This window comes from Accipiter gentilis, chromosome 23 (assembly GCF_929443795.1).
Source record: "Accipiter gentilis chromosome 23, bAccGen1.1, whole genome shotgun sequence".
Classification (NCBI taxonomy): Eukaryota; Metazoa; Chordata; class Aves; order Accipitriformes; family Accipitridae; genus Astur; species Astur gentilis.
This window is the reverse complement of record NC_064902.1, coordinates 2,496,804-2,509,263: the sequence shown is the minus strand read 5'-3', so window position 1 is coordinate 2,509,263 and position 12,460 is coordinate 2,496,804. Positions and strand designations below refer to the sequence as shown.

Here is a 12,460-nt window from a genome sequence, read left to right as displayed (position 1 = left end):
ATGCAGGCAATGCATCTAAATGTTTTTTAGGATCTGTATTAGCGGAAACTGTACTTGAGCAACCTCTGTTTCAAATGAATGGTTAGCATGGAGACACTTGTGTGAGCAGTTTGTTACACTCCCTAAAACCTTGTTGTTTAGCCTACACTGTATTAATGATAGACTTTTTAAAACTGGAAAGACAGAAATTTCCCTGTCTTCCCTACTTTGTCGTCTCTCCCACTGGCTCCCCTATCTATCTACAGGTAGTCCAAAGAGGGATAGAGTACCATATATTATTTACCAGTGTTTTCCTCTGGAGGACTCTGTAGTGGGTTGCTTGTGACTGTACAAAATTTTAATTGTTTTCAAACATTTTTCAAGGTGACTGTCAAGGTGACACACATTCAGTTTACATGGGGACAACTTAATAAAACTGATTCAACAATTTCCAGGGACGACCCTTGGCTTAGAAGAAGTTCCTGTGACCTCTTTTCTCATAACTCCAGTGTTCCTATGCTTCAGAGTTAGGATTTGCCTACAACTATGGTAATTCCTCACTTCTGAGTGTCTCAAATATAGAACCTTTGAAAATGAAGCATATACACTTAGTCACCACCTGTGAAAAGTTCAGTTTATGTGACCTGTCTGGTATCATACAGGTGATCCGTGACACAAGCATGGATAGAATTCAGTTACCCAGGACAATGTTAGGTTCTCTGAGCCATGAAATTGTCCTTTCCCTTTCCTGTAGTCTCCTGTCTCCTCGTGCATCTCCCAGCTTTTTCAATAAGGTAAGTGTTCCATTAGCATGCAACCACAATTCACTCCAAGGAGGCTGCGAAAAAATAGCATTGAATTATTTCACTAAAGGTTGTTCTAATTCTGTCCACAAGATTCCCAAATGAAGGTTGTATAGGCAAACTTAACTCTAGCATGTCCCAATTTTTGAGTGCCTGGTTGGCAATCTTTTGCATCTATTCTAATAACGGCGTTTGTTTTCTGGATGGATTTTGTCTAGAAGTTCACATGCATCATCAACATTCTGCAGTTACTGTTTCTAGCAGTCTCAGTGCTCAGATATGTGGGCCTGAAAAATTAACAATTATATTCACTGATACTAATGGACTTGCCAAAAGGCACTTTCCTGTCTTAGTAGTGGGAGGTTTCATTTCAACAAATGAAAATTTAATGGAAGAGCCCACTCAGACATTCCCTTTATACATGTCCAAGGGGAAGAGATTTCTGTGTCCACCAGATGAGGAATGATGAGCTGTTTGATTAACATGCCTCCCTGTTCTTCCTTCAAATTGAAAACCTGTCCAGACTTGCTGGAATCATCGCCTTTAGGGAGCACAGATTCTCAGCTCCACGCAGAAACAGTCTGGCTATCAGTCGTGGTATTGCTAAGAGATTTCAGTCATCAGGACCGTCTACAACACAACTTGCAGATGTACAAAGAGTAAGTTACAGTTGGCAGTACAATGGAGGTCTTGCATTTCATTCAGGTCTCTATTTCAAACCAAATACATAGAGCTTTTAATTAGTCATGTAGGCTGGCAGGAGTTTCATGACCACAAACCTGTTCATCAAGTTGACTAACGTATTTGTGTCTGAATGTTCCAGTGTCAACATTAGTCACTGTATGAAGGTTTGTAACAATGGAAGGATCAGGCAACACCCAAGGTCATTCCCAACTCAAAATATGAAAATAAATTCTTGATATACTTTCCACTTGCTATTGCTTTTATCACTTTTCCCACTTTGAAGCTGACTGAGAGCAGCTTCCAGGAAAATGATAATGACCCTGTCAGATAATGTGTTTCATCCTGGTACACCCTAAATACAAAAACATGTGCAAATTTTTGAAAAATAATGTCTTCTTTCTTCAAAGGCAGAAATCAGTTTTATTCTTCAGTTATTTATTTATTTATTCTTATTTATTCTTCAGTTTTCAGGGGTACCTGATTTTTCTCTTAATTTCACCATACAACCTCCTTTTTCTTACCTTTTCCCAAATACCAGTATTGTGCCATTTTCAGGCTCACATGGATAAAACAACCTTCTAGATGACTCATTTTATTAGTATGACCAACCTTGGAGATGGATGTTTATGACATAATTATCCCTAGACTTTCAGTTGCCTGAATCTTCAAGGAAGAATTTTTTTAAAGACTTTAATATGAAGTGTACCTATTAAACCTAGTGATAATACTAATAATCTGAGGCTAAAATGAGTTCTGGCGTATTTAATTACTGTAATATGATATTATCAAGTAGGACGCCAGTGAGGAAAAACAAACCATACTTCTGAGCAAAGACAGGCTTTTTACTCCATTTTATTGAATAACGAAGGCTGTAAACAAATACCATTTCTGCATCACTCTCTTAGGTGACTCTGTTTACTTTTATAGCTTTTATATAAATTATTAAAGTCATCATATATAGTATATGTTGTACCATCAGCTTGGAATTAGAGATGTCTTGAAAACCAAGTGTCTGCAGTTCTGAAGTCCATAGCCACAATTTGATATAATTTGCCAAATATACCAGTGATGCTTAAATCACTCACATAGCTGACTGGGAATCCCCTTTTGGAGTATATAAATAAACACTTTATTCCACCCATCTGTATCTGATATTGAAAAAGAAACTTTGCTGGCAGCTCTCTTAAAAATTACATTATAGGTGGTGTATTCCTGCTTTTTACTATGCTTGTAAACTCCTCCTAAAATAACTAAAATCTAAATACTGGCCAAATCGAACTAACAGAGCTTTTAAGCAGATGCTGTTTTCTACCCAAGAGACTATACTTCAGCAGTCCTCCTGTTTATCTTCTTCCATTCCCAAGATGTTGTAAAGTTGGGCTAATAGTCATGAACCACTGGGGAAAAAAAATGCCTTAACAGTGTGAAGTCTCATTGCTCATGTAGTGGGGTAAGAAATTCAAACAGCATTTCCACATGTTCTGAAAGCCTTAGATTTATTCTGACTCCTCCACCAGTCTTAACTTAAGACTAAGATCTTCAAAAAATCCCTTAATATTTTGTATTAAAAAGTCATCTAGTATTTAACCAATACTTCAGGCAGACTTGTTCCTGCTCTTTTCCAAATGGGTATCCCTTTTTATTGGGCGCTATTTTCTTTCCCTTGCTATGAATGAACTCTACTTGAGCCATAGACTGGATAGTGACTCTTCACTTCTGTTCCTTATAATACAGCTTGGTCAAGCTACAGAACACGCAAGAAGGAACATCTTTCTTTTTAGTCATTTGTTTCTGCCAGTTTGGGATATAACAGTGCTTAATCCTGTAATTTAATAATAGTATTTTTCCATTATGAGTCATGTAAACCACTTTTCTGAAGTAAAGGGCTAGAGATACAATGTCCTGCTGTGGCACTGACAAAGCAAGGTAGGAGTTTAGTTACAGATCACAACCTACGTGCAATACTTGGGACAAGAATCTTTTGCACTATGTGTAATTCTGAAGCCATAAAAAATATGTAAGTGGGTTTTCCAGCCACTCCAGAGAGACCACATGGGAAGAAAAAACATCAGGGGAAACAACATGTCACTGCATACAACATTACAAAATAGAAATAACCAGCTTCTCTATAGGCCTGATGCTTGGAAACCCACCACAGTTTCCACTGAATACAGGTTTAAGGAATTCCGGTGTTAGGTGTGCATATAACGGAGGCTGATGACATAAACCTACGAAAATCCAGGACTGTCCTTCTCAATGTGTTGACACAGCCCCTGGTGTAAAAAACACCACGTCAGCTGTGCTAAGAGTCTCTTAGCTTTCACGCATGCAGATACCCACTTAAGAGATGTCCAAACACCCTGAGATATGAAAGGCCAGAGTGATGGTAGTGTGTGTTCAACCTATGTGTATCACAGGAACTGAACTGAAGTTCCTAACTGTATCATCACGTTTCATTTTATCCCATAGAACCCCTGCTTCTGCCCAAGCAATGTAAGAGCAACGTGTATTGCGCAACATATGGCTCCTGTCTAGACTTTATTTGCTATGCACCTTTATTTGCTATACATCTCCACCAACCCTTCTGCACCCGTGGCCCTACACACACATCCAAGGCCTAACTGTGGCTCCAAACAGTTTTCAAGTTGACTAGCAGAGCTGAATGTATTTAGAGTGAGAAGGAAGGTCTTTTAAGAAGAAAGTGCACTGGCAAACATATCTTGAAAGGTCAAATGTTAAATGGAAGCCCCTTCTGCACTCATACCAGAGACGAATTTATGTAAAAGTATTAAGGTAAACTGTATGTTCCCGAGAGAGCTATTCCTAGATTCCCTAAGACTAATGTACCACAACATTTTATGAATAATCAATTCAAAAAGCTGGAAAACAGAAGAAAATTATTTATTTATACAGAGCAGATCACACCTATTGTGAATTTCAAACTATGAATTTATATAGCAGACCATATGTGTGCTCCCAAGTAAATCCTTTTCTGAAACTCAAGACTGAGGTACCCATCCACTAAGTTAAATTTTACACATGTTGATGAGAAGCAGCCTAGGAAATGAAGATAGTTCCTTCCTAAGTAAAAGTCTTGCTTACAACAGTGAAATGCACTCATGGGAAATAAAAATGGCACTGACCACAGTGCAAAAGCAGTGCAGAGCACATCCTGAGCCGAGGCTTTATGAGTAGCTTCCACAGGGCCTGGCTTACAAAGGTGGCTTTAAGTCAGCATTACGCTCTGAATTTAGGGATGCGGGGCCATTTCCCTGTGTTCTAACAGCCAGCAAACCCCAGGAACTCTATATGGTTTTGCAATGGCTGGTGGCATTTCTGGGACTGAAATCCTTAAAACAACTTGAGAATATCCCAGCAGCAGAAGAACAGAACCTGGCTGTACATGTTGAGAAGGAGGAAAAGATGCTCCGTGTTTTTAGGATGATGTCACTTTCTAAGAGCTTGCATCGAAGCTGATGATTTTTTTCTACTTGGTTGAAGCAAACAATTAGATTTGTAAACAGCTTTGTTGTTACAAACAGCTGGAATATTATATTATTATACAATTATGAGGAGAATATTGTTTCATTTCTATCTAATGCATACGGAATTGACATGAAAAGAGTGGAAGGCAGGATGACTTATTAGGGTTTTTACCTGTAAATCTTCACCTTTACAATTCCAAACACAGTATGTTTGCACTGCCGGTGAACCCCACACTATCTGGGCTTTTTTAAACCTTTAACATTGCCTCGCCTGTATTATTGCTGTAACTTCTAGCTTATGACATAATTAAAACAACTCTATTAACTCAACTCTGCAGAATATCTTAACACACACACCTTTATCATAACTTTTAATTCTGATATGTCTGCTCTGATGCTTTTTCTACCTTCAAGCCAAGCACCTTTTTATGACCTTTTACTCATCCTCAGCTTGTAGTTTCTCATGCAATTAAAGTGAGACATGCCTATTTTTAGCACATAAAAATATTCTAGGAACTACAGAACTGTTTGTCATCTCTGTTGGTAAGGCCTAATTGTTTTCATTTGCTAGTTGGTTGAAATTACCATGAAATTCAGTTATCTTTTTGTTGTTGATAATGCGTACGTTTTTTACATAATTTCTGCCTAGAGTTATTTACGCTGCTCCTGCCTGACAGGCATACCCCCTAACCTTGCTTTGCACAGCTTTAAGTGAACATCTTTTTTAATCATCTTTTGGTTATCAAAAGAGTGTTTGTGATAATTATGTTTGTACTTCGACTTAATACTTAATGAAGCTGAAAGGATGCTGTCATTTTTATATCCACATTTCAATAACAGGTTGGATAGCTTCACTTAGCTCGCTTTCACATATGCTCTTGCAGTACTTCAGGTAAAACACCACACTGGGAAAAACAATAAAGCAGATAAATCTCTGTATTAACACAAACTTTTTTCCCATTAGATGTCTATCTTTCTACATAGAATTTATGTCTGAAAGGAATGTGGCTATAATATTTTCCATTAAACTATCATGCTGCTAAATCTTTCTTGGCAAAGATTGTGATAAGGTGAAACAACGCAATTGCTTGCTTGACAGATTATTCCAGTAATAATGTAGAGGGGAAAAAAGGTTCTACTCATTATTTCAGTAATGAGGTGTAGGGGGGAACAAAAGTTTTAATCCCTTTTGCTTTGGCAGGCTGCAAACAGGACACCAAATGGGATATATTTAATAAATAAGCACTGCAAAGTCTCTGATCCACCTACAGCCAAGTCCTTACTCAGCCTCCTCTGACTGAAATCATTTGGAGTCTAGTCAAGCACAGATAAAGAGCTCATTTCATTTTTGGATCCAAGCTGAGTCTTGCTGCATCCAAACTAGGTTAGGAACCCGATACTGGGGAGAGGTGGGAGTATGAAAGGACAAAGAAGCTTTGCTTTTGTACTTCTCTTCTAGGCTCTAGCTGTCTTGCAGTCAAATTAGAACAGTCTATTTTCTCTGCTTACAGTTGCCTCTTGAAAACTTAAAAAAGCTGTTCTAGCATCTCTGGGCTGCCACTGCACTCTTGACATACTCTTTTTTCCTAAGAATCTCTTTCTTTCCCAGAGTTAACCAGAATAGCCACGTGGGGATGCCCTCTAAAACAAGGTAGAATCTCTGGTGTCCGGTAACAGTTGCCTGACAGCAAACATATGCTGACACAAGATGGGTTGATTATGAATCTCAAGTGTAGACTTCATAATCCATTCTACACAGTTCAGTACGATTGCCCAGCAAAGAAAAATTTTAGCTATTGGATCTGATACGCCTCTGGAGTCACAGATCAGGAGGCACCCTGTTGAAGTAAACAGAATTGCACGGGCTCATACAGTCCAATTACGTTAAATTAATCTTAATATTTTTAGTTGTAAGTGGAATAAAACACTACGTAGAGATCTTCTGTCACTCGTTCCTTGTCTGCAAAACTTAAATTTTGGAATCACTTGTGTAAATCACTGGAAGAAGTGAGAAAAGCATTTGAAAGCAAGCAAGCAAGCAAGCACCCAGGGCTGCAGATTGACTGCAGCAGATGCCTGAGGATCAGACAGCTGATAATATCCCTTAGTGCGCTTCAGTGCGTTCCCTGGTACAATCAAGGGTACCTCTTGACCTTGGTTTTACACTGTGGTGTTTTAACCTTAGGGCACTGCACAAAAATAGAAGCAGCAGCACTACAAAATCTGACCCTTTAGTTGAATATCCCATTTTAGAGGGATACCAGAACTCCCATCAGACTGTGTACACATAAACATCTACTCTTATTATCACGGTATAGTGCCTAAGCTACTTTACACTTCAGGTTATGTAGGTTATTCTTCAATCTTTTTTATGTGTGTGGTCTTACACTATATATGCAACTATATAGTCCTTTGAAGTGTCAGACAGACCATCAAATATTAAACTTTTAACAGTGTAGTCAGCTTAAAAGACGTAACAGTTGGCTCAATGGTACAATTGCTGGTGTGATAAAAGGAAATGATAGCTTGAAGGTGGACATAGTGCAAAATATTAAAGTATACTGAGCAGCTAGGACCCAACAGGTTAGTCCATAGGTTGTTTTAAAAATAAGAACAGCAAAAAGAGGTTTGGGTGTTTTTTTCATGTCAAAGAACATGCTTTAGAGAATACTTTATTAAGACATTTTCTCACTGTATCTCAGCCTGGTACATTGGCCATTGGTTATGTTGGATATGACCTCACGGTGCCTTCATATGCAGGTTGCATCTTCCCATTTTCGTGTGACACCAATCTGCTGCTTCAAGCATTCGCCCCGAGTCCTGAAGACTTCTGCCCTCCTTTGTACCATGTGAGCTCTGGCTTTTTATTCCACAGGACATTGTGAATAACCAGTTTCACGTAATTTATAAACTTCGTTGCACACTTAGAAAACCTGTCTGGCTAATGCAGTCATTTGTATCATCAGCGAAAAATCAATGGAGTAACTCACTTAAAAATACATTAAACCTTAAAGACACGGCAGAGTCACTAAGCACATTTAATTATGTCAGGGCCATGAGTGTACTAACGCTTTAATTGCTTTGACCAGCTTTTCCCGGCGCTTCCACCCATGGCCCTGCCCACGGGCCCATCTCAGCCGCCGCCTGAGCTACGCTGTGGGGGTGCTGGTCTCCAGCTCCACATTCAGCTGCGGTACAGCCACGTCTGTGCCCAGCCGCGGGCCGCCCTGACGTACGCCTGGTCCTCCTGCCTTCATCTGAGCCCTGCCTTGCCACCATGGAGGTGCCTGCCAGTCACCAGGCTGCATCTCGCTCCGTTTACTGCCACCGGACCTGACCCTGATCTGCAAATTGACTTCCCGGCATCACCTCAGACCTGCCTCCTCGTTACGAGCGTGTCTGATGATCCGGACTCCCGCCGGACCCCAGCTGCCATCCCTGGGCTTGCCCTGCCTGGGTGCTGTGGGGCTGGACCCCGCCACCTCCGTGTCGTGTTTGGTTCCTGGCTCCTTGCACCCCAGGGAGCAGCTGGCCCTCACTGGTCCCTGCCAAATAATAACGCATTGCTGCATATGTTCATTTATCTCTAAAAAATACTTAGAGAGCGTATCGTAGTTTTTCAGACATGTTTAAGGATTTCATTCTCTTTAGAGAAATAGAAGGATATTGTGTAGCTGGACTTCTTAGAAAGCGAAGGAAGTTCTTTTTGCCCGACTCTAAATGCGGATATCTGTGCAACAGTCATAAGCTAACTAATCATTCTTGTATTATTAAAAACATTAAATAAGTAATTATTTGAAATCTAATCAGCTAATTACAATAAATCAAAATTAACTAAGCATCTGGAATCAGTATGATTGTGTCTCTTCAACCAGAATAATTTTACCCTAGAAGACTGTATGTAGCTAGTTTAGCATAGACAGACTCTTAAAAAAAAAGCATATATAAGCCTATGAAATAATTCAGTCATGAAGATTGAGTATAAATATGAATATTTTATAAAAGAAGCAGGCAAACCTTTCCTGTTATCTGTTACATCATCCAGGGGCTTATCACTTCTATATTTCAAAAGTCTCTTAAGATCACCACTGAAGCTTCCTGACCTGTCATTTATACAGACAAGTATTAACCAGAGTCAGTCTTCCCTTTCTCAATACACCAACTGATTTCACTGAGTGTTTTATCAGGCCTCTTTTCAACAGCCAGTTGATTATGACTTTTTCAAAGAAATAAATACACAGACCTGACTAAAGACTCACTCTCTTTCAGCAACAGATGATTCTCTTTTTGCAGAAGTATTCTTGGTGGACATTGCTGACCCCCTGGCCTTAAACCAGGTAAAATACGCTTCTCTTAGGCAACACTGTAATACAGAATGTCACAATCTATTGATCTTACAGGGATAGCATCACTTGCCAATCTTTAAAAACAAATACTTCCTCCCTTTGTTATTCTTATACCATTGGAATTAAATTTACTGCGAAGGCTAGGGCAAAGCATTCAGGGGCAGAACTGTGCAAAGATGGGTGTGTATTCCTGCTCTGCTCTGGCCTCCTGTCAGGGGAAATGAGTGGTTGGGGATGGGGGAAGGAATGGGCCACAGCTACCACTTGTTCTGAAACTGCTGCTGACAAGTTGTTTTCAACTAAACCATACTCCAAAAGCAGTTTCTCTTCTGAATACTTACAATCCGTAGCGATTATTTTAGGTCTCCTTGGTTTTGAAAAATCCCACATACAAAATGAAGTAAGATTTACTTCAACAATAAAAATATGTGGCTGAGAAGCAATGACAATTGCCCAGCAACTGAAACAGTTTTCTACCCACACGTCCAACCACTCGGAGGAAAACAATGCAAGAACATTGGTTGCAAAATGTGATTTCTTGTTTTATTTGGTCTTAAAAGGATTTGGCTCTTCATCCAACCCTTCTAAGAACTGTCTGCGTTAGGAAAGATATATTGCTGAAACAATAGATTACCTTCAACTATTGCTGTACGTGAGCTCCTTTGAGCACTGTTATTCATAAATTGTTCTTGAGGCTTGGGATTTTGGGGGCAGAGCTAACAACAATGAGAAGTCTGGAACTGACATAAAACTGTCTTTTCCTTGCGCATCAGAAATTTAAAGACTTTGTATTTCTCTCTCGTTTTCTGTCTACTTTGTTTTCTATAGGAAGTACTGAGCCAGGAACAGATGTCATGCCTCTCACTTTTGCTCTTTAACTGCAAGACTATCCTTTGCCTAAATATCAGAGAAACCTGCAAAACAAGAATTGCAAGCTTTATTAAGATACGAGCCAAATTAATTCTTGAGGTAAGTACACAAACCAAATGCTGTTAGTAGACTCTCTTATTATCTGCTGGGGGAAATTTTCATCCATTATAATGAAACATAGCTAAAAATATCCTTATTGTAAGAACACTGGAACTGTATTTGAGGCAGTATACTTACAGAGGATGATTAATTGATTTGTCACCAGCACTAACACTTCTTGAGTAATGCATTTTCACTCTCAGTTGCACCCTATTTCCATTTCAGCTAAGGGAGAGTCCAGGATATGGTTTGAAGTTCCTTCAAATAAAGTTTTGGTTTGTTCAGGGGCATTTACTGGCTGTATCAGTCACAAAAACTTTTGATGACAGTAAGTCTACAGATTGCCACCAAGAATAAACTCTGAGTTTCCTAGCCTCATGGACAGTACCAGAAGTACAAGCAGCAAAACACAAGAAAAAAGTTATAAAAGTTGTATTACAATTGTTTTGTCAGTCTGAAATTCCCAAGTCCTGTTACGAAGACTCATACAGAAGCCATGTTCTGGTACTTTAAAAAAAAAAAAGTAAAGATTTGATGAAAAAAAGAGGTTATATGATTTTCTCTCTGCATTCTTTCTTAGTGACATGGATCTGTTGTTTGGCTGGGTTTTTTAATGCAGATGTAGGCAAACTCGTGATTTAGAAGCTCTGAGTACTTCCTTAGCTACATACATTATTTTCCTTCCCTTTATCACATGAAAAGAGTAGGAATTAAAACTAGAAGTATGACTACTTGTGAACAGGATTGTAATGTATCCGAGGCAACCAAAGGCCGTGAAAATTACACGGAACTATGACAGCCGAGATGAAAAAAAGTAATTAATGGGAAGAAATGTTATTATGAGTTCAAAGCTTGTTGGCAATGTTGATGTTTTTACATTGCTGTAAAACAAATACCAGAATGAGAGTTGGCAGAAGTTTTAGTAAGACACTATAGCGTAACAGGCAGAGATAGGCCTGAAAGGCTCGTCCCCTTTTTGAACCTCGGTGCTGATGCAATCTAGCCTGGTTTAGTTCTGCAGAGAATACAGCAGGTTATAAGACACACAGCACAGACATGCAAATACAGCACAGAAAATACAAATAAAACCACATAAAGTCCATCTTAAATGAACTGCACTTAACAACACCCAGCAAAAGACAATCATTGTTACTCATATTCTAATAAAAGAAACCGAACTACAGTGCTATACTATTAGGTTTACAAGTTTGAGGAGGAAAGGTCAATCCAAAGCGTCTCCACCGTCAGCCTCGCACCGGCGTTTTACCCCCAAGTCCCAGGGCCCGGTGGGACTTTCTTGCTCTTGTAACCGACGGACAGGAAGGGAAAGACATTTCAACGTAATGTTGAAACGGTGGAATTTTAAACAAAACGATGAGGACGACCAAATGAGCAGAGTTAATTGTGGATATTGCTGGTGTATTGTACTCCGGAGGACATTCACATAGCAGTGGTTTGGGTGCAATACGTAGTTGTTAATTCGTTTATAAAGTTCGTAGGCAAAAGGGACAGGGTTGATGTAAACCTCCTCATAGCCGAGTACTAAACTAAGCAGTAATATTATTTGTGAGATTTGTGTAAGACACAGATTCTAAGCGAGTAAATGTTGCCCAGTCATTCAAAAAACCATTTTCCTTCTTGCGCCTGCTGGCTGCAATACGCCAAAATATCAGAAGCCTTGTTAACTGGCGTCCTCACCGGCGCGAATCAAGTCACGGCAGTCCGGTAAAAGCCGAACTCCACGAACCGCGCCGTGACCGAGCCCCCGTCCACCATTTCCTGCTGCTACCGGCAGGACGGGCGCCAAGCCGGCCTGTCAAGATGGCTGCCGCTCCTCCGGGCCGTTGGCGTGCGGAGGCCAAGCCGCCGCCGCCGCCGCCGCCCGGCGGTTAGCGCGGGCGCCCTGCCCCTGCCCAGGTGCCCGCTGCCCGCTTCTCCTCAGCCCCCCAGCCGCAGCGCCTCGGGGCTGTGCCGGCAGCTCGCCCGGCACCGCCGGGTCGTGCCCAGAGCCTTAGCGCGGTGCGGGCGGCACAGCCGCCTGACGGAGGGAGCGCCCGCCGCAGGGCAGCGCGGGGAGCGGGAAGCTCCGGCTGGGAACGGCCCCGGCGTCGGTGGGTTGGAGAAGGCTGCTCGGGGACGGGGGGTGGCGGCAGCAGCTCCGATGCAAGCGGGTTATACCGAGGGGCCAGCCCGA

At 40.8% G+C, this 12,460-nt stretch overlaps 1 long non-coding RNA gene across 2 annotated transcripts in view; it reads left to right on the top strand.

The window, feature by feature from the left end:
- LOC126049786 (uncharacterized) overlaps window positions 1–10,630 on the top strand; it is a 39,447-nt gene extending 28,817 nt beyond the window's left edge. Inside the window, exons 4-6 of one of the 2 annotated variants that reach the window (XR_007509305.1) lie at window positions 9,221–9,288; window positions 10,126–10,266; window positions 10,492–10,630. This is a non-coding gene — a long non-coding RNA (uncharacterized LOC126049786). Of the gene's footprint in view, window positions 1–8,040; window positions 8,299–9,220; window positions 9,289–10,125; window positions 10,267–10,491 lie in introns of those variants that run through there. The other variant, XR_007509304.1, reaches the window with a different exon arrangement.
- Window positions 10,631–12,460: the final 1,830 nt, after the last annotated feature.